Here is a 25165-nt window from a genome sequence, read left to right on the forward strand (position 1 = left end):
ATCTAGTCATTTTCATCAATTCAATCAATTCAATTTACCCCTAATCTTATCATATCTTATCCAAATTCTTCTATTATCTCATGACACTGAGCTTCAACCCAACAAATTGAGCTTATCAAATAGTGATTGCAAACAAAACTTACACAAATTCACACTAAGACTAAATGATCTGAGAACCTTGTTCCTTTCACACAATTGCCAGCAAACAATCATAAACATTTCAATACAATTCAATCAAACACTCAATTTTTCCTTACAGGATGAATCCTTCCTACACAGGCTTTACAAACTTTACTATCAGACTAAAGCTCATGACAAGAACTGTGGACTGAATGACTACTTGGTCATAAGGCCGTTTGTTGATTTATCTTTGTGTATCAGTAGTAGCCTTCTCAAGTGTGCCTCGATCTTCAATATTTTGGTATCATTTGAATGATTTAACCTGATTACACGTGTCATTTTGTGATATGATCTATTTTCATGATTTTTTAGGACATCTTTATTGGTTTTTTGAGTTATGGTTATGCATTTCTCATTGGGGGCAATGGGTTAGCGCACTTTCCACCAAGATCCCTAACAAGAATTTGGGTATGCCTAGACCTCTCCAGTGCATATATGTCATATTTTCCATCATAACTATGAAGCCTACATCAATGTTTCTAAAGTCTCTATTTTGTTGAGAGTCTCGTCCATGCAAAGGAATCTTGTCATCTACGCTTCTATAGCATTTGATGCATAAGTCCTCTTGCAATATCAAACTAGGGTGTGCTCTCCCATATGAACACAACTGAATTCCATGCATTTGTATAGTTAGTTGCATTTAGATTAATTGTTATCCAATTAACCCTTCTTCATTCCACTCTTTCCAACAAGTCATGCAAGGCCATCTTTTAAGCCTTTTCTCTTTACCTTTTCCTTCCCGTGACTATTTTTGAGAAAATGGGGAAAAATATATTTATTTTTCACCCCATTTCCTTGAGGGGGCACCCTCCTCCCCTGTCCTTGTAACGACACAACTCCTAGGACTCCTATCTTCTCTGGGGCAATCTATATTTTGTTTTCTTTGATATAATGTCGTTCTAACATCACATCAAAGAGAGGCAAAATGTAGACACTTAGAATTATCCTAAACACTATATTAATTGATTTAATATCTTCCTTGACACTATAATCAATTATTAAGTAATTAATTATATTTATCATATTCTTCTACTTATTTAATTAAATAGGTTCATTTTCCTAATGTATTTAAATTTAATTTAAATGCATCCCTCTAATGTATTAAATTTATTTAATACATAGTGCTCCATAAATCCCCTTTTTAAATAAATTATAATTTATTTAATTCCCTTCATTCCATTAAATTCTTTAATCCTATAATTAAGTTAAATTCTATTTAATTAAATTCTAATCCCATCCTAGAACGTAGTCTACACCCATTACTCTCATTCTTCTAAGCCTACCCACTACTTAATCTCACTTATTTACCTTAAACACCTTTTTAAACATCTTTTAGTTCCTAAGTGTATGCTCACACATGTGAGACAAGATCTTGATCCATTAAACCTTCCGCTTCATGTATGCCTCCTACAACTCTTACACATTTGTCCCCCACTCCTTCCCCCAAGGTTGCTCACACATGTGTGAGCACACCTTGAGCCTCTCAACCATTTAAGGCTCTTTTTTACTTTTGCATGGCTTGTCCTTTAGCCCATGTGTCTCCCTTATGGCACCTATGTGGATGCCACATAGATGCCACCTCCCCAAGGTCTCTCTCAAACCTACAAATAGAGCCCTTGTCTCTAGCATTTCTTCATCTCCCTCATTTGCATTGTCATCATGTTAGTTTAGTGTTAGAGATCTTTAATGATTTTTGTTATTTGCATATTTGTTACTAACCCTTTTGGTAGATGTTAGATTTATTGCATTTATGCTTGCATCTCATTCTACATTATCATTGCTAAGTTTGGTTCTTTGCATTTTCCATCTCACATCTTAGAATCATTTGAAGATTGGCTCACTCATAGCCATTTCTTGAAGGTATTTTCCATTCATTTGGTCTAAGATTCACTCATCTTATTTTTCATATCATTTATCATTTAAGGAATTCAATAGTTGTGTTTTGGGAGAGCACATCTACATCCCTCACACTTAAGCACACTAACAAGGCCTCTTATGGGCACCCTTGTTGAGCTGCTTTGAGGTTGTATGAGGACTTTAATTTGTTGGTTGCATAGTTTTTTTTAAAACTCAAGTAGGCTTAGTATTTTACCAATCTTATTTGTATCTTGAATGCACATGCTACTAACGTTTGCTTGTTTACGTGTGCTCCCGATAGGTTAGGTTTTTGCATACACAATGTAATCTAGGGTTTTGGGTCATGGTGGCATTTTACCCTAAAAGTAATTACAGTGTTAATGAGTAAGTAAACCCACTTAACAAGGGGTAGGATGGGTCAAAATCAAAGGAAATTCGAATTTGGACTTGGCTAGGGTTTTGAGGGGTCATTAGGTGGTCCCAAGGTGTCTTTTATGTTAAAATAAGTACCCTTTTGATAGTATAACATGTTAGGGACCTAATTTTAACAATGTTAATGCCTATGTAGTCTAGGGGGACCCTTTACCCATGCATTCTTCCATCAATTCGAAATTGGAGTTGTCACATGTGTTTTCTCCCATGTTTCCACTAAGTCAAATATAGCAAATTTAGAGGGAGACAAGTTTGTAAGATGAAGTGGCTTGGTGTCTTTGCTAAAATAGTTAGTGAGAAGGCCTTATTAGAGAGTCTTGGACAAACTAGTGGGGTGTTCACCCACTCTCTGAGTTTAGAGACATTTATGGTTTTAGAAGAAAGTTAAGGGAGCTCTACAACAACTATCATTGCCTTTAGCTTGGACCAAGGTTGGTATTTCAAACCATAACCATTTCTTTTCTTTTAGTATTGCATAATGAATCTACAAGTATGGAGAATTCATTATGGATTCATGCAATGTGTTGTGAATCTTGTATTGTAGATTTTGGCATGGTTTTGTGATATTGCGAATGTGTATTTTGTTCATGTAACTTTCTTGGTTTTTCTTCTTGATCTTCTTGTTTTTTTTTTGAGTTGAATGTCAAGTGTTAATGGGTGTGAAGGCTTCACTCACCCTTGGGAGGGAAGAGAAGTCTTGGGTGAAGGGGGTAGTTGGGCTCAACAATGTAGTAGAGAGCCACTTCTCCTAGAGAGGAGGGAAAATTTCATGGAGTATGGGCTCCATTGAAGCCATTGTCTTGATATTATGATTTGGGGGTGATAAGTGGAATATGAATTTGGGGGTGATAAGTAGAAATTGTGAGAGAAGCATGTATGATGCAAGCCTTGCATAGGTATGGTGAAATCCAAAGTGTGTGAGTTGTATTTGCATGGTAAATCTCCTCTTGAAGAGCCCACCTTCACCCAATGTTTTATGGTTTGAATGGTGAATCAATGTGTAAACCTTGGAAGGGAGCGTTGTGTGTTGTCTTGAATTTTTCTCATGTATTATCATAAGTTGCATGCGTGTATCCCGTTTGGATCTTGTTTCTTTGCTCGTGGGTGGCTTCATAGAAGCCTAGGATGAGAGGTGAGCCTCTATGGTTCCTAGTTTGTGTGTATTTGTAGGTTTTATGAAGATGTATTCCTTGAAGATATCAGGATTTCACCCTTGACAATGTTGAAAAATCAAGTGTGTAGAGAGACCAATCTTCCCATGTTATCACAAAATGTATTGTGATGTTAAGTCTCCATTTTGTTTCAATGTGATGTAAAAATGAAATTACATATTACTGCATATTGTTGAAGTTGTGAAGTTGATAAAAATGAATAAAGTAGCTTTTGCAAGGAAATAATTATTATGAGCTTCACAATAGGTGATTTGATGTATTATGAAGTATGTAATGAGATCCTTCTTCTTATGTTAATTGTAAATAATTGGGTAGAAATATTTCATAGTTGTTGTGTGAAAGATTTCTTTTAATGTAGTTGATTTAATATCAATAATTGCATGTTATGCATTCAATATAATGGAAGAAAATTATTGCATTTTGATAGTTCATTGTACATGCATGTATATTAATTCATTTGGGTTTCAAGTTCTAATAAGCCCCTAGACCAAATAACACCATCACATCATCAACATATTCACTAAAATTCTATGGTAGGATTAAAAGAAAATTAGCTTGAAAAGAATTCATAGTCCAAATGCCTAAAGGAACAATTTTGTAGGTGCACATTTTGCCCTCTAGAAAATGTATGGGGGAAGAAAATAATTCCTCCCCCAAGATTACATACCAATAAAATAATAAGGAATATACTTGATACTCCTAGTAGGAATCTATAAGTTGAGGGGTTATCATGTAAATTAAAAATAACATGACTCCTAAATCTTTTCCCAAGAAGATCCACATGATCTTAAGTGGATGCACAAAATCCACTCATAACATTTTACAAAGAAAAAGAATAATAACAATTAAATAATCCTAAAACTTGAACCAAATCAAAATAAAATAAAATAAAATTTTATATATATATATATATATATATACCAAACTTCATTATTGGTGAATCAAACTTGCCTAGGCGTCACCTTAAGACTATGTTCAAAACTAAAGAAAAGTGAACATGTAAAGAAAGTGGTTGTGGTCCCCACAAGGTGGCCTTATCCCTTGGTATATGTTGGGCTCATGAAATAGACAATGATTTGACCTTTTGTTGGTCTGACATGATTCAGACCCCTTTCTCAAGGCGCCTAAGGGTGAGGATGTAAAAAGTTTTATTTGCTTGGAAATCTCCCCACCTTCCATGCCTAGGGAGGAGTTGTTCAATGCTTGGGAAGTGGGAGGAATGACTAGGTGTTTCAGAGAATGGACCATGCTAATTTAAGGTATCCTTGTCACCCCCACCTTGGGGAGAACAAAAGGGTCATGTAAGCCTAGGGCTTAGAGATTTGCATGAGAGGATATGAGCTTAGACAGGGGGTATGTTATGTGTTGGGGTAGGAATTAGTGTTTGGGAATTGTATTTTTGTATAGTAATGATAGGTTATGGGTAAGTATTAATGTGTTTCTTTGGGGTTTACATTATTGTATAGGGTGGTGAATTAGTAGATAGGGGGATTATGTTAAATGTTTTAGAGGGTTGTGAGTAGTGTTTTAAAAAAAAAAATCAATTTAGTATATAAATACATGTGTAGTAGAGTAAGTTAGAATGAGTATTAGGGGGTGGAAGCTTTAGTATTATATCATAGTCTTATCTAATAATTATTATACATTATTAGTAAATAAAATAATTTTAAAATAATAATAATTAAATAATTAAAATAAAATAAACAATGGCCTATATGTATGACAATTACATTGGAATGGATATCCTAATAAATAATATACATAATATCAAAATTATATACAAGTATCTAAAATAGGAAAGGATGTGAAATATATAGGGCACATTATAGTGGGAAAAGAAAATTTATGAATGCATCATAATTGAGCACTAACAAATATGTTATACGGAAGGGGACAATATAATAATCATGAAAATGATTAACCTTATAGATATATGGAAACGACAAGTTTGAATGCATTGTTGTATTTATGAGTTAGGAATACATCTAACCTATGTAACTTGTTAACATGTTGTGTCAATATGAGAACAATATAAGTGGCAGAACTCCCATAGAGGATAGCAAGTAGTAGCCAATCAATATCCACTTGAAGGAACCCTAAGTCTTCCCTAAGTATTTCCACACCTTATATATACAATGTAGTGACAATAAGTGACTTATTAACACTTGGTTGTAATCCTAATAATGTCGTGTGTATGCCTCATGTACTAACTCTTACTCAACACCCTAGTTTATGTTCCAAAACAAAATAAATAAAACCAAAATAAAATTAGACATGCTGACATCTAACTAGAACATGTCCCTAAACTTTAACTTTGAAAACTAGCATCCTAACCCTGGCACCTAAGGCCTGGTTAGAGTATCAACATACCTAGAAGTTGCTAAGTATTACCTCCAACCCATGATTGAATTAGTGGAACCCTAATACCCATACGAAACATGAATTGTAGATTTCAATCCCTGTGTAGTTTGATGGAGTATATCTATTACTCATAGATACATGAATTTGGTTGTGTTTTACCCTATTAAATTTAGGGCATGACAGAATCAGATATAATTTTAATACAAGAAACTAAACTTAATAAAAAAGAAGGAGAAAAATTCAGTAGAAAATTGGGATCTTGGAAAACAAAAATTGATTGTGTCAATAGGGGTCTAAAGAGGGATGGGTATCATTTGGGATCCAACAAGGTTGAATTTTACTCCACTTGTATCCAATGGTAATTGAATGGAGGGAAAGTAAAAAGTTTTAAAAGTGAAATCCATTTCTCACTTATTAATGTTTATGGACCAATGATGACAATAAATGAAAAATAAATCTGGAATGAGAGAAGTAAATTCTTAGAGTTAAATCCTCTAGATAATACAATTATTGTGGGAGATTTTAATGCAATTCTAGACCCAAGAGAAAAAGTAGGTGGGTCTACTACCATCACCCAAGCAATGCTAGATTTCAAAGAATGGTTTTCCAAATAAAAACTTATTGATATCCCTTTTGCTAATCAGACTTATACATGGAATAATAAACAAGTGGGATTTGTAATATAGAAAAGAAATTAGATAGATTTATATTTAAAGGAGATTAAATTACTTTTTATTATCCTTTAAATTCAATTATCCTCCCTAATCTGGGATCTTATCATTATCCAGTTAGGCTTGAGATAGGTGATCCTCAAAAACCATCAAGAAATCTATTCAAATGCAAAAAAAAATTGGTTTCAAGATCAAGATTTTCTAAAGAAATTATATCAATGGTGGTACAAAGAGAAATTTGAAGCATCGAGAATGGTTTGATTCATAGAAAAACTAAAATCACTAAAAGGAAAAATTAAGAAATGGAATAAGGATCATTTTAATAACATATTTAAAGAAAAAATAGAGGCTAAAAAAAGAATTAAAAACTTTAAATGAATAAATCATTAAAACGTGATTGGATAATGATAAATATATCAAAGAAAAAGAACTTCTACCTAAACAAGAAAATATCCTAGCTAAAGAAAAAATATTCTCAAAACAAAAATAAAGAGAAACATAGTTGTTAGTGTTAGCCTCAACTAATATTGTAATTTATTTTTAGGTGATGATGTTATGGATGTATGTAAAAGAGTCATATCAGTTGTTATATTGTCATTGACTTCTAAGTCTTAATTGGCTAAACATTATGCTAACTCAAGAAAGTACCATATCATTTGATTGATAAAGAGGATTTGATTGAAGAGGATTTTAAGTAAGTATGATGAAGTTAGAGTTGATATGCAAGGTATTCAATGGGTACTTAAATGAGCTAGATAATGATTATGTAATGTTGGTTTGGTTGTTTTATGTATTGTTGAGAAATATTGAAGATCACAAGCTTAACTAAGTCACAAGATTAATGAAGGGAGATTGTATTCACCAAGTGGCTATAGTATTGCCCAAGTGATTACCAAGAATATGGAGAACATAGTGTTTCTCAAGTGAGTTAGTATTAATTGAGTTATATGTTTCCCGAGTAAATGTAATATTTACTAAGTGATAGCCAGATGAACACGATTGAGAAATTGGAATATGAGGTGAACTTTTGATAGAAATTTGGAAAGTTTGAGAAGGTTTATTATGAGAGTAAAATTTTGTTGCAAGATCAACCATGGAGAAAAATAAGGAAGGGTTTGATAAAGGAAATTGAAGAAGGATAAGGATTGACACAAAATTCTATGTAAAGTTATATTTTCGATGTGTCTAAATTCATTATATGAACAAATTTAGTTGTAAACCTAAGATTGATGATTCTAATTAAGTGGTAAAAGATGGAAGGATATTGGAAGCATTTAGCAATCTATTTAAGGAGGAGTACAAGCCAATTTTAAGTTGTTGGTTTGAAGTGGCTAATAATTTTATTATGATTTTGTTCAAGAGTTGATGAAGTTGAAAGAGATATGATTGAAGAATGTAGTGAAGATAAAAGTTCTTGAAGGAGAAGAAATAAGTATTGAGCCAAGTGAACTAAGCACAATAGAGAGAAGAAGAAGAGTTTGTGCAAGACAAAATCAGTCAAGTGAGTAAAAGATAGAGAAGGAGCAAGAACAAAGATTTGAAAAAGCAAAGGTAGTTTTTATTCTTAAAAGATTACTTTACTCTATCATTGCTTAACCATTATGGCATAAAATCTCAGAAGCATTAAGTGGACCTAACAAGTCTATGAAATCCTATATGGTAACATCAATTAGTGGCGTTTGTAAGTCCTTTAAATCATGCCACTTTTTTTAGTCCTAGACAGGGAGTGATAAGGTCTAAATGATCTTTTGGTGAAATCTTCTAACAAGGTCACTTTAACAAAGTGTATGTAACCCTTAACAAGGTAGTCTACTAATAGAGATCACTACAAAAGAGTAAATTTTTTGGGTTGTCGGTCTCATGTGATCTTTCCCTTAACAAGGTTTCCATGTTAAAATTCTTGGTGTTAATTGTGTGAATATTATTTGTGTTACAAGTTTATTTACATATTTTTAAAGTTTACTAGAACTTGGTAATAACTAAGATATCACTAGGCAATAACTAGAAATTCACTAACAATCGATAATGCAAAGAATGGTTTGTTAACAATTTGGAAAGAAGTTGATGTATGAGTTAAGTTTTAATTTGGATGTGTCTATCAGATGATTGGATGTATTATAGTTAATTTTTTTTATTGTTTATGTTGCTTTCATGGTCATAAAAATTTAGAAGGGATAGTGAGATAATTGGACATAACTAATTCACCTTTACCCCCCTTCCCTCCTCTTAGTTGTATCGTCTTCAAATGGAATTACTTCCATGAGAAGAGCATTTATCCCTCTGAGTAACTGGTTTGGAGTCATGTCAAGCACCTTGAATAGGTCTTTGCATGGATTTGGTTGTTTCCCCCTATTCTGCTTCTTTCCTTATGTTTTCAGCCTCTTTTTGACAACTTTCTCTAAGAAGCTGAAGACTTTGACTTTTTGGGTCAATGACAAATTGAAGTGTCAAGGTCGACCTTGACCCTACCCTAGGGAAAAACTTGACCTTGACCTTGACTCTAAGTCCAAATTTCAAGTTCTGGAGGATTTAGGATATTGGGCTTCAGAAAGTTTCGATTTCCTACTTCCAGGTTAGTTGTTTCAGGTTCAGACTAGTAAACTTTTAAATTAGATTTAATCTAGGTCCATTTCTAAGTGTTAAATATAATTGGGATTTAATTCTCCAATTTCAGCCTCTCTAGGAGTTTGTGCCCTAGATCACTATATAAGGAAGCTTTCTTCTCTCATTTTGGCATCTATCTATTATCTACTTTTCATGAGGAGACAATCCAGAGATAACATTTTATTATCACACATTCAAGATCTAATTCATCAAGGAAATCCATTGTTAGCCATTGAAGGATTCAATCTCTATGGAGCACTCTTGTTGAAGATTTCTCCATTCACATTCATTCAAGCCTCTTCCTATGATAAGATGCATTCAAGATTAGTGTTGAAGATCTAATGTCATTGATTTGAGACATCCTACACATAATTCTACATTCATTTGGAGCATCCATACTTGTGGATTCAAGGATTTGAATCCTCCATAAGGATTTCAACATAAGTAAGGTGAATAGTTCCATTTACTTTGTTTATTCATATTGCCATTTCGATTACATTTCAATGTTGATTCTAAACTGGGGTTTGAGCAAGGCAAATCCCCCATCCAAACACAAATAAACCATTTTTCTTGTAGGTATAGGTACTAGACAATGAATTGAAGTTTAGATTTGGATAGCCTTTTCGACAAACTTTCGAGATCGATGAATAGGATTTCCATTAGAGTTGTTCAGGTTAGGGACAACCTTTAATGAGGGGTAAGATTGTGCCCTGCTATCTAGGTCAAGGTTGACCTACCCTCAAAAAGACAAAAGTTTTCTTGATTTTCTTTGTCTCAGCATTTCTAGTCTGAAGCAAGTTGCAAAATTTCTCGAAACTGTTCTCAGACATCAAAAATTAGCATTTTCTAGATTTTCCCTACTTTGATGTTAGTATTTTCCTTCTATTCATTCAAGATTTCAAGTATATACTTTCTATAGTACATTATAGGATTTCCTCCTTTCTTCATATTATCCATCGTTTGATTCATTGGTGCATTGATCACTCCTTTGTGATCAGTCCATTTGGATGTTTCTTTTTGGGAATTTGGATTAAGGATAGGTCATGTATTTCCTCTCATATATCATAACCCCACACATCCTTTTTTATCCTATTCATTTTGGTGAACCTGACTCACTTACCCTCTTCCCTTTTGTGGAATTATATGCCCTATTGTGTTTTGTGGTGTTAGATTTCCTTTTATATTATCTTGTTGGTGTTAGATTTGTCTTTTATGTTAAATCTTGCATGCTAATTAGATTTCTTGCATCTAGATTTCAATAAAATAAAAAAAATTTGCAAAATTTCTTCCAAAATAAAAAAGTATTCATGCTTTATGTTTTCTTAGTTTAGTTCATTTGCATTGCATTGGCTTATGAGCTTTACTACTTCTAGTCCTACTTATAATATTCTAGTTAGACAAAGTCAGACTTATGGGTACATTTGATCCTGAGTCGTCTTCTCTTTTTCTTAAGATCCTAGATGATAATTTGATTAATTGTGATTTCAATACTATTATAGAGAAAAACTCTTCTCGCTCATCTCATGATGAGGATGACGCTTTAAGAGTTCCTCCTGAACAAGTCCAAAAACTTTCAACCGAACTTGATAATATGGGTAATTGTCTCATTCAAGAAAACCATAATCAAGATTATATTCAAGCTATCGAGGATCTTAAGAAAGTTCTTCGTGATAGTGATCAAGGTGTTAATCTCTTGCATGGTATTACTGACCTTGTGCATTTAAGTGTTAAAACTTTAGCTCAAGAAGCTCAAGATTTAGGTTTGATTCCTCCTATTAGTAGTGTAGAACCTTCTTTTGTTCCTTTACCTAGTATTCCTACCTATACTCTTTTGGTGATTGCAATGGTTCCCTCTATTCCTATGAGTGTTTCTCTTGTATCCATTCCTACATCACAACCTTCTTATCATAATGTTCCTTTTACTTAGTCTAATCCTCTACCAACTGTAGTTCCAAGTGTTTCTCCAATTGTGTCTTCCATTCCTGCAACTTCATACACTTTACCTAGTGTTTATAATGTTCTTATTCCTCATCTTTACAACAACTTGCATCCTTGACTCAAAACAAGTTTAGTATTCCTACGAGTGACATGGGAAGTCCTTTTTCACATGATATCATTCGTATTCTCATTCCTCAGCAAGTCGATATGCCTCATCTTGAGAATTAAAATGGTAAGAGAGACTATGTTCATCATGTTAAAACATTTCAAATCCTTTGTAGTGATTATGCTCATGACCATAGGATTTTAGCCAAGTTGTTTGCTAGAACCTTTCGTAACAACGCCTTACAATGGTTTTGTTCCTTGCCTCCTTATTCTATTGATTCACTTCCACAACTTGTCAATGGTTTTATTCAACAATTTCAAAACAACATTGGCCTGCAAGTGTCTTTGATTTATTTGATGCATTGTAAACAAATTGTTAAGGACTGAATTTATTGGTAGATTTAAACATTTACATGCTCAGATTTCCTATCTTGTTCTTGATATTGATATTCAACTTATGTTTATTTCAAATTTGCAAAAGATTATTAGAGATAAGATTTTACTTACTGAATTTACCTCTTTTCAACAACTTTAAGCACTTTATCATTATCAAATACAAGTGAGTCAATTTGAGAGCAACACTCCAATGCTTCATGTTCCTATTGATGAAGATGATGCTACTCCTAATCCCAAAAAAAATCAAAAAATCAACAAGTATATCAAGATTAAAAAAATCAAGAAAATGCAGTTATTGATCATGTTGTTGTTGCATCTCATAATGCCACTTCTGCATCCACTTCTTTTCGATTAAAATGTATGTTTACTCCTCTTCTTGAATCTTTACATTCCATTATGAATAGGTTGTTACTACTAATATGATTACTTTACCTCCTATTCGACCTCTTTTACCTGCTACAATTACATCTAAATCCTTTGATCCTAAATATTTTTGTCGATAACATCATCAAAATGGTCATGATACTGAGAAATGTTACTCTTTAAAATATAAGGTTGAAGACTTAATCGACTCTAATGCCTTATATGTTGATAATTTTGAGGGTAGCAGAAACAAATCTATTTCTCCTCCTAATCTAAATCTTCAAATCTATATGAATCCTTTACCTCAACATGATACTAATACCATTGCTCACCCATCTTCTATGGGTATTGTGTACGATTCAAAGATGGATGATCTTAATCACATTATTAATCAAGTGGAGCCTGTTGTTAAATCTGTATTTCCACCTCAGCTTCAATCTCAAGCTCCATCTCAACCTCAACTAAAATCTAATCCTAAATTATAGACTCAACCTAAACATCAACGGTAATTTAAGAATAAAAGACATCGAGAGTTTTTTATTACCTTTGATGATTCTAAGATTATTAGACCTCCTGATGGTCCCATTTATATTTATGCTAGGATTTCTTAGATACCTACTCATGGTTATCTTTTTGGTCCTACATCCTTAGTCAATGTTATTATTGAAGAAAATATTTGTATGAAAAATTTGCAACATGATTCTTATGATACATCTGATGTGTGGATTCAAACTTGCAATGGTTTTCTTTATCCATCATTTGGTTCTATTAATTTGCCAGTTGAACTTTGTGGTAAAATTATGAACACTACCTTTGTTATTGTTCCTACTCCTGATTAGTTTCAAGTTAAGCTTCATTTGTTGTGGTTAAATGTCATGCACCTTGTTGCTTCGGCTATCCATAAATGTCTTAAATTTGTTCATGATGAAAAAGTGAAAACGGTTCATCATAGTTTATATCAACCTTTTAGACCCAGGGATTGTGATACCCTTGACTTCTTTTGGCCTTCATTACCTAATTCATGTCCTTCTTGACCTGATCATCTTTTCAGCTCATATCAACCCTATAAGCATCGTAAGATTCTTGAGTTAAGATTATCTCCTATGGATTTTAATTATGGTCTTTTGACTACACCTTCCATACCTCCTTTATCTATGGCTTCTACATCTATTTATCAAGCTTCTTTTATTGCTTGTTCATCTATTGATAATCCTATTAATCCTCCTATAGAACTTGTGAAGGGTCTAGTAATTTCTTCTCCTAGTTCTCACAATATTTCAAACAAGAAAAAATGTAATTGATCTGCTAATGAATGTCATAAGAAGCATTGAACTCAAGCTAAATCTCATAAGTCTGTTCTTCAAAAATATTTACCTTCTTTGGATAAAATTATGCATGATCTGTTAGAAGAAGTTATTTCTAGTAATAATGTTAAGATGCATGATTATGATGATTCCATTCGTATCTTAGATCCTTTTTTGATTAATCTGAATGAAAAAGATACTCTTGATGATATTGATGATGTTAATGATGAATATGAAACTATTGCAATTGGCATTGATTTACCTAATATCCTTTCATTGCAATTGACACTTACACCTAGTATCAAACATTATGATTCTCAAGAGGATCCTTGTTTGGAAACAAATATCATTACTACTATGTTGGATATAGTCCCTCTTGCAAGTTACCCACCTTCCCTAAATGATATAAAAGAAGATGGGGAGAGTAGGCAGCACAATTGATTGGCTTATCCTTTGTGGTAGCTTTGTTGTGTGTTTGCCTATTGTACTGTACTTCTCCCGTGATGTGTTTGCTAAATGTTGTTAGATTCTTTTATACAACCCTTGTGGCTTTATTGGTGCAAGGTGATAATGAAACTAAACCTATTGTACTATTCCTCTATATGTATCTATATTCTTCCATATGTTGTTTCATGTTATGTTGTACTTGTGTTATTGTTCATAAATGTTTCCTTGTGTAATTTGCTTGGGTCCGCGACTTGGTAGCACTGATTCTTTTTGGTCTCCAAGTCATGGTCCAAAAATATTCTTCTTTGTATCTCTTATGTGATCTTTCCTCCTTTATGATTGTAGTTTTACTTCCTTTGGGGAATGATGTTGATTCATTTGCAATAATATCATATATATATTATCTTATGATCATACTAACCCCATGGTAGGTAGATCCCTTCTATGTTCTTTGTATGTTTATGTGTTATTTCCCTTGATTTGTCTTTGTTTGGGGCATCTTGTAGTGGAAACTTAATCAATAGAGTTTTTTATGCTTCTATTAAATGCATTGCTCCTGTTAAAGTGTTATCAATGACTTTAATTTAGGGGCATATGCTCTACTCACCTATTGCACACACGCACACACTTTTTGATACACATTTTTTTTTCAAGATACCTTTTCTCCCTTTTTGGATTAGTGACTAATCCTTAAAGCATGGATTTATATTTTAGGATCTCTTGATCCCTCCAGTTTCAAAATTTTGTGATCCCTTAAAGTCAAAGGTTTCCTTAAGATTGGATCTCTTTTGCTTTTGGTTTTACTCTTATGGAATAGAATATTCTTTAGGGTGAATCCTTGATGGGTTGAATAGTGAGTAGCCACATTCACTAGGCAGTTCAATTCTATCTTTCCAGTTGTGTTGTTTCCTTGTGTGGTTCACAATGGGACATAAGTTCTCATTGGACGAGATAATCACACTCTTTCTCTCTTTCTCTTTTTCTAGAGATGTCTCTCTTATTATGATCTTGGAGTTGATGAAGACTTGAGTCCCTAGGGGCCTTAGGATCCCTTTTTCCCTTTAATTTTAATAAGATTGTCTTTTCATTATGATCTCCTTTACCAAGAGTTTGCATTGAGTCCATACTCTCGCTAAAGTGGGGGGTTAATGTACCATCTTAAAATGGAAGCACTTCCATGATAAGAGCATTTAGCCTTCTGAGTAAGTGTTTTGGGGCCATGCCAAGTGCCTGGAATAGGTCTTTGCATGGATCTAGTTTTTTCCCCCCTGTTCTACTTCTCTCTTCCTATTTGAGCCTCTTTCTAGCAACTTTCTCTAAGAAATTGAAGACTTTGACTTTTTGGGTCAATGACAACCTGAAGGGTCAAGGTTGACCTCGACCCTAACCTAAGTCATGGATGACCTCAACCCTACCCTAGGGCAGAGTTGACCTCAACCCTGACCCTAGGTCTAAATTTCAGGTTCTAGAGGTTTCGGGATATCAAGCTTTGCAAAGTTCCATTTACCCACTTCTAGGTCATCTATTTCGGGTTTCAAAATGGTAAATTTTTTAATTTCATTTAATCTAGGTCCATTTCTAGGGGTTAAGGTTAATTTGGATTTAATTCTCCAATGTCAATCTGTCTAGAAGTTTGTGCCCTAGATCACTATTTAAGGAAGCTTTCTTCTCTCATTTTGACATATATCTATTATCTACTTTTCATGAGGAGATGATTCAGAGATGACTTTCTATGTTCGAGCATCCACATTAAAGAATTTAAGCATTCAAGCATTCAAGATCCAATTCATCAAGAAGATCCATCGTTATCCATTGAAGGATTCAATCTTTATGGAGCCCTCTTGTTGAAGATTTCTCCATTCGCATTCATTCAAGTCTCTTCCTATACTAAGATCCATTCAAGATTGGTGTTGAAGATCTAATGCCATTGATTTGAGACATCCTACACACAATTCTACATTCATTTGGAGCATCCATACTTGTGCATTCATGGATTCAAATCCTCCACAAGGATTTCAACATAAGCAAGGTGAATAGTTTCATTTACTTTGTTTATTCATATTACAATTTCAATTACATTTCAAGGTTGATTCCAAACTAAGGTTTGACCAAGGCAAACCCCTCATCCAAACAAAAAAAATCATTTTTCTTGCATGTATAGGTATTGGACAATGAATTGAAGTTTAGATTTGGATACCCTTTTCAACAAACTTCTAAGATCTGCGAATAGAATTTTTGTTAGAGTTGTTAAGGACAAGGATGACCTTCAGTGAGGGGTAAGATTGTGCCTTGCTATCTAGGTCAAGGTTGACCTACCCTCAAAAAGACAAGTTTTCTAGGTTTTCTCTGTCTCGACATTTCCAGTCCAAAGCAAGTTGTAGAATTTCTTGAAACTATGCACAAACATCAAAAATCAACATTTTTTAGATTTTCCCTACTTTGAGATTAGTATTTTCCTTCTATTCATTCAAGGTTTCAAGTACATACTTTCTATAGTAGATTATAGGATTTCCTCCTTTCTTCATATTAACCATCATTTGATTCATTAGTGCATTGATCACTTCTTTGTGATCAATCCATTTGGATCTTTCCTTTTGGGAATTTGGATTAAGGAAAGGTCCTATATTTCTTCTCATATATCATAGTCCCACACATCCATTTTTATCCTATTCATCAGTTATCTAAAATTTTTGTATCATAGCTTTGAGTGCTTAAAGGAAGAAGTTTAAAGGTACTTAAGTAAAAGATCAAGATGTGTAAAAGTGAGCCACCAAAACTAAACAAGGAGAACTTTTCCTTATGGAAAGACTGAATGAGATTACGTTCTTCAAGTATTAGAGATAGTGTCACACGTTGGTTGAATAATGAATATGTCACACCTATTGGTCGTCTGATTATGGATCAAATGAATAAGCAGAGGAATTATAAGAGTATATTGATTGATACTGCATCTACTCTCACTGATGTTGAATTTAATGATGTTAAGAATTGTGCCAATGCAAAGAAAATGTGGGATAAATTGAAGGTTGTCTATGGAGGAGATGGCAATATAAGAAGAGATAAAGCTTAAAGCTTGAGAGGTAAGTATGATGAAATGAGAAGGAAAGAAGGCGACAATGTTGCACAATATGTGAATTGGATCAAAGATGTTGGGAGTGCAATAAGAGATGTTGGGGGTGTCATCTTGGATTATGAAATTGTAAGTAAATTCTTGAGAACTCTTTTGCCTATTTATGCTATTGAAGTTTCTACTATTCATGAAGTAAGAGCTATGCCTAGTAATGATCTCACACTTGATGGTATAGTTGATCGTTTAACTATACTTGAGTTGAGCAATTATGATTTCAATTGGAATCTTTTAAGTCTTCACTAACCATCAACAATCCAAAGAAAGAGAAGAAAACCAAAGAACAAATTGAAACTGAAACTCAAGATGATATGGTTGAGATAGAAGCATTGCTTGCAAGAAGGTTATTAAGAGGTAAAGGTAAATACAAATGTAAACTACCCTTGATCTTTTTCAAATGTAATGAGGTTGGTCACTTTGCTGATAAATGTCCTAATTGAAGAAAATCTAATAGAAATGACAAGTAAGTTTACAAGTATTGGAAGAATAACGATTACAAATATAAAGACAAGAAGTCATGCTACATTGCTGAAGAAGAGCATATAGAGATAATGTAGTGCCTGCCCCTAGTTCGCATTTTGCTATTGTTGCCGAACTGTTTTAGGACAGTTTTATGATAATGATAATTAGTAACAATATTTTGAGATTATCATATATTGTTTTAGATTCACTTTATCATATGATGATATCATTTGGTATTCTATATTTCATGTATGCATGATGATTATTGCAGTATTTGTAGTTATTAATGATGATTAGTTAGATGATTTATTATCATGTGTTTTCTTATGGATACTTACCCCATACTTGCATGTGTATGGTGTGTGTGTTTGTTTTCTTTCTGTATGGCGTTTCTAATGTAGTTAAGGAAGGGAGTCGTAGTCACCTGCTAATTGGGATCTACACGATGCACCACTTCCTGCCATTGCCTATTTAGCTTAGTATATATTGTGCATGTACATGTATGAATTTTATGTAGGTTGCTGGTATCGGATATCAACCTCCTTGAATTGCAAGGATGAGCGTACCCTATCGCATTATCTCAATGGTAAGAGAGGGGAGATAAAATTCTCAAGTCCAAATTCTAGACCTTTTAGCCATTTGTTCTAATTGAAAATTAGGACAAGTATCTGAGTTGAGTACCCTCCGAATATGTTGGATGACGTAATTCGTGATATTAACCCTTTTTGTATGTATTTTGCTATGATGGGTTTTCTTATTTTATTTTATGAGTCTTTAGTGTATTTTCTATTAATTAAGCCTAATTAAAAGATTTAATTAATGATTTAATTTAATAGAAAATTAATATGATATTTATTTAATTTAATTAATTGGGAAATTAATTAAATAAAATAATTAAATTTGAAGATAAAAGTTATAAGTTTAAATTTAGAACGTGATAATATTTATTAACTTAATAATAATATATTTAGAGCTCATTTTTATTTTATCAATTAAGTTTCAAAAAAATAAATTTAAAAATGGAAAAGAAATTAATTTATTAGAATTATTAAAAGATTCTAGATCACGTGATGCGTGCATGTGATTAAATATATTAATATAAAACAAGTGGATTTAATAAAGTGAGTGCATGAGATTTAAAATTAATAAATTAATTTTTAAAAGGAGTCAAGTGAATATTAAATAAATTAATGTGCATTATTTTAATATTTATTCACATAGGAGTATGTGAGCTCTCGTGAGTTGTCATGTCGACAACACAGGAGTTTGCACTCTAATTATGCACATGTTGTCTACACTTAGGAGTTAGCACATTATTTGAGCACATGGTGTCTACAACATTCTAGACACCTCAGCATGTTTATCTTCTTATTGTGGAAGTTATGTGCTTAGTTGTCATGCTTATCTCCTAGTTCTTTCTAGCCACATTCTAGATGCATCTTAGAGGCCTTTATATAGAGGATCTCCTAGTGTGTTTGGACAAGCTTACATGCATTCAAGAAGCTTATATGCTTTGATAAGCTCATATGCTTCTACAAGCTCATAGGCTTCTACATCCTCATATGCTTCTACAAGCACTCCTAGTCACTTGGGGGTGGTTCGATTCTTGGAGAAATTGCGAATGTTGGAGAAAGAAGGAATTTTTAGAAAGGAGAAGGTTCTAAGAGGAGGAGCTTCTCTACAATTTTTTGAGGCGTAGTGAATTAGCATCAGTGTCCAGGTAGGCACTCATGATTATTTTGCATATTTTATCACACTCTTTCTTTTCCTATCTTCATCGTGTCTGTTATGTGTGTCTGAATAATTCTCTATGAATGAATCTTCAATTTTATAATTTGGAATTTGGGCATGCATATTGTTTCATCCCGTTATGGGAATTAAAATATTATTGCAATCACCCCTAGTAGAATCAAGATTTGGAAATTGATTCGGGTTTGGGTTCGAATTAAAATAGAATCTTATTATTATGCATTAGTTTTATATGATTTATTAACTAATCTAATTAAATTTAATTAAATTAATATTAGTTAATAGTAGAAGAAGTGTAATTAGTTATTAGTCAATTTAAGTAAGTAGATTTTTAAATGAGGGTAAATTTAAAAGAATAAGTGTTTAGTGGAATAAAATAATTATTGAATTAATAATGAGATTGATTTTACCTAAAATCAATGAAGATTATTTTAAATAAATGATTGTCCTTGAAGTGTTTTAAGGAAATTGTAAACTAATTATTTGAAAGTTGATAAGTATTATTCTTATGATTTGAATAATGGGAGATGCTCTTGGAATTAAGGGAGTTTCATTTAATTATTAGTAACATTGATTTTAGTAAAATAATGCAATAATTTTATTAAAAGTCAATGGGAATTAGTTTAATGATTTAAATAAGTAAATAATTATCTTTTGACTATTTTAGAAAATTGTTTTAAACTAATGGAGGGATAATTCTATGTTTTATTCGAAAAGATAAATGGGTTGACTTGGAGATTAAATGAAGAATGTTATACACTTGAAGTATACTTGAAACAAAAACTAAAACCTCATATTTGGCTTAACCATGTGATTACGAAAGCAAACTAAAATATGTGTTTGTATCTTGTTCTTTTTGCTATCCATGTTTGGGGTTTGGGTGGTCCTAGAGTGTTGACCAGTTAGGATGTCTACCAGAGGCTTGGGAGTTATGCGAATGTGATGGCATGTTGATGTTATTTGGTCTTGATTCTTTTAAAACCCAACCATGGTAATGTGATGACATGCTCTATGAGATGTTTGTATTTACTGATTGTTATTACTTTCCAATCTTCTTGTGTGAAGCTAAGGTGTATGTATTTGAGACACTTGACTTAACCATTTTTGAGTCATCGATCAGTTATCCTCGGACTACTTTTCGGTCGCCATGATGGGACTGAAGTGTTGATTTATTTTTTGATGTTGTCATGTTGTGACATGTTTTGACTCGACCATTTTGGAGTCTTTGATCAATATTATTTATTTTGAGATGCTTTTTGGTTGCTCATTGAGAACTAATGGATATTGTGATTTATTTTGAGATTCCTTACAGTTGCTTGTTGAGAACCAATGGATATTGTGATTATCATTGATACCTTCAGTTGCCAATAGAGAATTGTTGTGGTCGTGATTATGAATGGATGCTTTTAAGTTGCCCATGGAGATTTTATGTTCTTATTGTGGATTATCTTTTGGTATTTTTCTAGTCGCTTGTATAGGACTGAGGTGATTTTGTGATTTATGATTTCATGAGCCTAGGGTAGGTTATCTACTTGTAGTGTCAGGAAGTGGCTTGCAATGGGGGCTAGGGCCCTAAGTGGCTGCCAGGGTAACTCATTATAAGTTGTATTAATAAGCGGTAACATTTACACTAAATGGGGATTAAAATGAACCTAATAAGATAATTGTATGTTCTTGCCCATGCCTCGAGTGCTAGTACAGACTAGGATGGGAGTAGAGAGAATGCTTGGTTGCAACCTTGCATTTTGTAGTATGCCTCGTCAGTATGAGAGGATACTAGTGACCGCATAGGGATTACTAGGGGGCCAGGGTCTATTGAGAGACTACTAGGGTAACTCTAGCGTGATTCGTGCGATGACACTTTCCTGCTTACATAGTAGGTTTCCTAAGTGTCTTGTGTGCCTCCTGGTATAGGTGTCAACCCTTTTATGATGGAACCTTTGAGTTAGCATACTTTTAGGATTTCTTGAACTTAGAGGGTACTTGTGTTATGTGATTTGTTATCTTGTGCTATGTGATTTGATATCCTATTTGGGACTTGAGATTATCTTCTCAACGCAGTGGGAGTGGACCATTTCGGTTCCATGCGGTCAGGTGGTAGTGCTTTTTCATTCTTACCATTTGAGATCCGTCCGATACACTATGAATGGAGCATTCTTTGTTGGCATTTATCTTCATTCTATTCCTGGATGTTTATATCTTCTATGATGATGTATCATGTATGGTATTTGGTTTCATTTACTTTATTACACTTGTATCATGGATTCAATGAGGATGATGTATCTTTATTTATACATATGTTTAATCTTTTAAGCTTTTCATACCCTATGACATGTATAGTGGATGATAGAGAATTTTGAATTTAATTGCCAAGAGGCATTTGGAACAAATGTATAATATGGATATTGGACTTTCTATTATTCTTTCATGTTGTTAGATTTAGTATTAATTAGTTTAAATGTGACTCAACATCTTGGGATCCTTAAGGAATGTAACCTATTATGTATGCTTATGTATGCTTTTAGATGAATGTATGTTATTGCTTCTTCTATTATGTGTTTGATGTGAATGGCTTATCTTTCATGATTAAAATAAACAATTTGTTTAGAAAACTTAGTAAAAAAAATTAGGTTAATTCCTTTGGATCCCTTGGTGGGGCGTTACAGACAAGTTTTGTTGATGATAAGGAAGTACTTGAAATGGTCTATGTTGCAATCAAGGAAGAGCCAAATGGTGAAAGGTATGAAAATAAAATTTCCTTTATTTCATATATTATAAAGAATGACTCGAGGATTATTGATAGTGGATGTATACATCATATTACTAGTGATCTAAGTAAGTTTGAAAATTTTGAAGAAGTTGATTATCGTGGAACAGTTAAGTTTGGTAGCGATGTTCCATACTCAGCGAAAGGTAAAGGATCATTAATGTTGAATGATAAGATCAAATGTGATGATGCATATTGGGTTCAAGGACTCAATATAATATGTTAAGTGTTGCTTAGTTGAATAACTTAGGTCACAAGCTTGAATTTGAGAAAAGGAAGGTCAACATATTTGATGATGAAGTTAAGTTGATTGGCACAAGAATGCAAACCCAAGATAACTTATTCTAGCTTAATCATGCAGTTGAGAGATGTTTATTTGCTAGAATTGAGGATGCGTGGTTTTGGCATAAAATGTTGAGTCATGTAAACTTTAAAAACAAGGTAAAAATTAGTAGAAAGAAAAGAGTAAGAGGCTTACCAAACCTGCAAAAACCTTATCATAATGCTATGTGCAAAGAATGTCATCTTGGTAAGATGACAAAGTCTAATTTTTCTAGCAAGACACATACACTTCCAATGATACTATGGAATTAGTGCATATTAATTTATGTGGTCAAATTGGAGTTTACAATTACTATGGTGATAGATACTTTATATTATTTATGAATTATTTTTCAAGGTTGATGTTATAATGTTCATGAAAGTGAAATTACATGCTTTTGATATGTTTGAGTGGTATAAAGAAAGGGTTGAAAAGGAAACTGGTAATCTTTCAAATTTTTAAGATCTCATAGAGGTTTCAAATTTATGTTTTCATAACTCACTAACTTTTGTGCTAAGAATGATATCAAAAGATAGTTATCTAAACTGACAACACTACAATAGAATGGTATTGTTAAAAGGAGAAATAGATCTATCATGGATTGTGAAAGAACACTCGTGATTGAGGAGATTTCTCAGATATTCTGGAGAGAAGAAATCCATATTGTTATTTATACACTCAATTAAGTTTGGTTGAAGAAAGGAACAAACGAGATACCTTATGAGCTATGGCATGGTCATACATAGAATGCAAGTTATTTCAAAATATTTGGAAGTAGATGTTACACTCACAAGGATGCTAGGAATGGTAAACTTAATGTTAAAGGAGATGAATGCATATTCTTGGAATATTCATCTAAGAGAAAGGCTTACAAATTTTTGAACAAAGATGATAACAAGATGATTGAAAGTGAAAATGTAGGATTTGATGAGTTTGTAGAGAACAATGATCTGGAAAGCAAGAAAGAACCTGAAGATTACAACAAGTTTTTCTATGTCTATGAAGATGCACCAGACACACTAGCCCAATTACACCAAGAAGAAAAATAAGAGAAGGTACATTTCTAATAGATAATTTTGAGCCTAAATAAGTTAAAGGTGCATTGAATTATGAATGTTGGATTAATTCTATGAATGAAGAGATTGATCAAATTGAGAAAAACAACACATGGATACTTATACCGAGACCTATTGACAAGAATGTGATTAGAACAGATTGTATTTTTAGAAACAATTTCAATAAGAATGAAGAAGTGGTAAGAAATAAGGCTAGATTGGTCTGAAAGGATATGCCCAGGAAGAAGGAATTGACTATGGTGAGACTTTTGCACCTTTTGTGAGATTGGAAGGAGTAAGAAACCTATTGGCTTATGCTACGTACAAGAAATTCAAGTTATATAAAATGGATGTTAAATTTGCATTTCTAAATGGAATATTTGAAGAGGAAATCTAGATTAAACAACTTGAAGGATTTGTTGAACCTAGAGAAAAGGACATGTTATGCAAGTTGAACAAAGCACTGTGTGGACTAAAACAAGCCTTGAGACCACGGTATGAAAGGTTACACTCTTATCTAATTAAGATAGAATTTTCGAGAACAAATGAAAATAGTAATTTGTATTTGAAGAATGAAGGACAAGATATGGGTTTAATTTTTGAAATATTTGTTGATGATAAAATAATTGGTGGAAATGATGTGTTCAGTAAGTCATTTGTTGATGAAATGAGTACTAAATTTGAAATGCCAATGTTTGGAGAGATAAAAAGTTTCATTGGATTTCAAGTCTAACGAACACCAAAAGGTATCTAAGTTACTCAATCCAAGTATGTGAAGGAAATCTTGAAAATATTTGGGGATGGATGAATCTAAACCAATCAGTACACCCATGGTGACTAGAGTGAAATTGTCAAAGGAAGACACTACTAGTGAGGTTGATTAAACAATGAACATATCTATAATTGGAAAGATACAATATGTTGTACATAGTAGACCAAATATCACCCTAGTTGTTGGAAATATTACAAGGTTTTCATCTAATCCAAGGGAAATATGCATGACTAATATGAAAAAGATATTCAAATATGTCAAAGGAACTAAAGATTATGGCCTTTAGTATAAACAAGAAGATGACTTTAATCTTAAAGTCTACACAGATGTTGATTTGGCTTGAAATGTTGATGCCAAAAAAAAGCACAATTAGAGGAGCATTCTTTTTAGGATAAAATGTCATTACATGGATAATCAAAAAATAAAGTTGTACTTTGAACAATCTACTACTTAAGCTGAATATGTTGTCACTACAATCAATTGTTCAAATATTGTTTGGATCAAGAAACTATTGGAAGGAATGCAAGAATAAGAAATTGGGCCTATCATTATTTAGTGTGATAACACAAGTGCTATAACTATACTAAAAAAATTGGTGATGCATGCAAAGACAAATCACATATCAATCAAGTACCATTACTTGAGGGACAAAGTACAAGAAAAGAAAGTGAGGCTTGAGTATGTAAATTCTAAGGAGATAATTATTGATATATTTATGAAGCCATTGCCTAAGGATTCTTTTGAGTATCCAAGAGGTAAAATAGGGGTCTAGCCACTATCCAAAATTCACTAGGTAAATTTGCATGTTGCATCAACTGGATGAATTGAAATATCTTATGGAGTTGATGCAGAAGTGTTCACATTTTAAAAGTATTTTTGAAGTTAGTTGTGATGAATCTAATGTAACTTGTAGATGCAAGGTACAAGGTAACTTCAAGGTTGTATAAGTTTCACATTGAAATTTATAATGACCTTTAACATTGTTGTCAAAGGGAGAGAAGTGTAACTAAAGTTAGAGAATATATTGTATGGGAGAGAAGTTACCAGATGGAGAGAAGATGTTAAATGATAGAATAACAAG

Source organism: Cupressus sempervirens, chromosome 1, assembly GCF_028749045.1.
Source record: "Cupressus sempervirens isolate cs-2001-9-10 chromosome 1, ASM2874904v1, whole genome shotgun sequence".
Taxonomy (NCBI): domain Eukaryota; kingdom Viridiplantae; phylum Streptophyta; class Pinopsida; order Cupressales; family Cupressaceae; genus Cupressus; species Cupressus sempervirens.